The sequence below is a fragment of the Pseudophryne corroboree genome, chromosome 1 (assembly GCF_028390025.1).
Source record: "Pseudophryne corroboree isolate aPseCor3 chromosome 1, aPseCor3.hap2, whole genome shotgun sequence".
NCBI classification, from domain to species: Eukaryota; Metazoa; Chordata; class Amphibia; order Anura; family Myobatrachidae; genus Pseudophryne; species Pseudophryne corroboree.
The window spans coordinates 265052128-265055173 of NC_086444.1; positions in this window are offsets into that span (position 1 = coordinate 265052128).

The window sequence follows — 3046 nt, forward strand, 5'->3', positions numbered from 1 at the left end:
GAAGTGAACACTGAAAGAGCGATTAGATAGGTAGGATGAGAACCAAGAAAGGGCAGTGTCCTGAAGACCTAGGGATTGTAGTGTTTGTATGAGAAGAGAGTGGTCAACAGTGTCAAAAGCAGCAGAGAGATCTAGAAGAATAAGTAGTGTGTAATGGCCTTTTGATCTAGCAGTGACTAGATCATTCACTACTTTGGTCAGTGCCGTCTCTGTGGAGTGTTGGGCACGAAAGCCTGACTGACTGATATCATAACGGTTGATAACCTGACAATCAACTGTACCCCACAAGCTCACTGCCTAGGTGTCATTCTTGACTCTGAACTGTCCTTTGCTTTCCACAGCTAAAAATCAAATCTAAAAACATGTCCTTATGTTACACAAGACACTGCAAAAACTATAATCCATGCACTCATCATCCCAACATTGATTAACCAAACTAAACCAACATGCATCTCTTTTATCTTAAAATATATCCCAAATCAACCTCTGCACTCTGCGCAAGATCTGCGTCTCTCATCAACATACTCTCTCCTATTCATGATTGCAGGACTTTCTTTGAACTGCACCCACTCTGTGGATTGCCCTCCCATTCACAATAAGCCTCTCTAGTCTCCAAACCTTCAAGCATTTCCAGAAAACTCACCTTTTTAGGATAGCTTATTACTTCAGGCAAGTTTATCAAATTCCGGACCGACCCAAATAACCTTCATAAACTTTCCTATCCAATTATAGCTCCACTGCACAGTGCATACATACATACAGTATTTTCTTTTTTTTCAATTTGACATCCTCCTCACCTCTGGTCAACATTGTTGTGTGTCTATATCAGGGGTGGGGAACCTGCGGCACTCCAGCTGTTGTTGAACTACACATCCAAGCATACCCTGCAACAGTTTTAGCATTGCCAAATAGCAAAATTGTAGAAAGGCATGCTGGTATGTGTAGTTCAACAACAGCTGGGGGGCCAAAGGTTCCCCACCCGTGGTCTATATCATACTGCCGGCGAGAGTGGGCGGCTGCGGTGCGGCTGAAGGTCCGGGCAGCAGCAGTGAGCGAGCAGTCAGCAAAAGTGAGCTCTATGCAGCTGGAGTCCCGACGGCGCCGGGTGCAGGGTGCCACCATCTTGGTTCCGACACATGATGCGGGGACCAATCAGAGGCCTGATTCAGGTCATTTCGGCTGCACCAATCCCAGGAAGGCACAGGGTGTTTCTGGGAGCATTCTGGGGCAGTCTGATGCCAGTGCAATGTCTAACGTAGCCTAGTCTGCATGCTAGTGCTCTGTGCTCCCAGTTTCCAGAGTGTGCTTTCGCTCCTGGTTCCTGTTGTTAAATTACAGCTTTGTTTTCATAGTCTCCATCTGTTTAAACTCTCGCACTCACTGACCTGTACCGGCACCGTGTAAGTCCAACTGCCGACTTAGCCTCTGCTACAGTCATCTCCGTCACTGCTCCAGCCTGCGAGGGGGTGATCGGGCTCCAGATCAGGGATCTTGTCTTCGAATCATCAGTAACCGTGTCATTTTTATTTTCTTCATTATCCCCGTCTTCAAGTTTCAAGCACTTTATGCGAAGGAACTTTATTCAACCAGCCCGCTTCCATCCCGGAGAGACCGCCTCCCAATTGGAACTCAGTTCAGAGGTCTCAGTTACAGTTGTCACCTCAGGGGCAGGGAATTTTAATCCTTCAGGCCACTTCCATTCCAGGGAGTCCGCCTCCCAACCGCAACCGAGTTTGGAATCACCAGTCACAGCCAGACCATTAATGACACAGTGACATCTTCGTAAAAATAGTATCGCGCAGTGAAAGCAAAGCTGGCACTGGGTAGATTGGGGAGGGAGTCTCGCTCAGAGGAGGGGGCCTGCTACATATGGCCCACCTTATGTGTTAATTCAGATCAAATTTGAGGGGAACCATGGGATATGTCTTCTGTTGTTCACCATTAAATAATTATTGACTACTAGTTACAGTATGAAACCCTGAAGGCTTGATAGTGTGAATCATGGCCTGCGCTCATTTATTGAATACTTAACCAAGCACAGATTTGTGACTTATACGGTATGTCTGGAATGTTTCCTCATTTCGTATATCCTTGCAAGGTCAAGACTCAAGAATAATGAAATGTCTCTTTAGAAAATTATGTTTCATCAAATATTAATAAGAATTTCCATCTGTGATGTTATCAACACAGCAAAAGTTGTGACGTATGTAAAACAACCAAATCCTGATGTTCACCAGTCAGGGGCACTGAGTAAGCTACTGATAGAAATCTGTGAACATCATGCGATGCACAAGGTGTAACAGAAGATCTGTTGTTTATTAAATTGCATCATTTACTGAACAGAGGCTCTGCAATTGTGCTCATAGATGTAATCTAGTTTGCTTGTCATTGTTCATTTTTATTTAATTTTTTTAAACTTCATTGGAACAATTTTTTTCAAAACTTTACAACCCTTTGATTGTACTGTATATACACATATATACACACACACAATTATATGTAAGTATGTATATTTAATATACAGGTGAGTACTTGCTCTTCTTACCTGCTATTCGCGGCAATTGTGGTTTGTTTTTGCAATTAGTATGCCCGCAGCCGTGTGAGTGCACTGCGTATGCATCCATGATCCATAGGATTGTATGGGCGCTATTAGTCAAAATCGCGATTTATATGCTGTGGGTAAGCTGACAGATCTCCCATCTCTATATAAAATTCAGCTAGAAGTAAGTTTGTTGAAATCAGTGCTACTGCTCATGTCCCTAATTTTTTCCAGTACAGCACCATTCTCTACAGGAGTGCTCCCCAGAGCCGTAACTAGGTGTGGGCGGATGGGGCATTGCACACAGCGCATTGTCTCTGTGGGCGTACCATCCGCATCCACACTGATTGGCCGCCTAAGTTCCTTCCCTCCCAGAGGCAGCGCTCCTAATATACATTACATGCACAGCAGGCAGCGCTGCGGCTGGACAGTCTGTGACTGTGAGACAAGTCTCTCTCTCTTCCCCCTGTGCTCTTCTCCGCCCCCCTCCTCTCCCTGCACTGTACC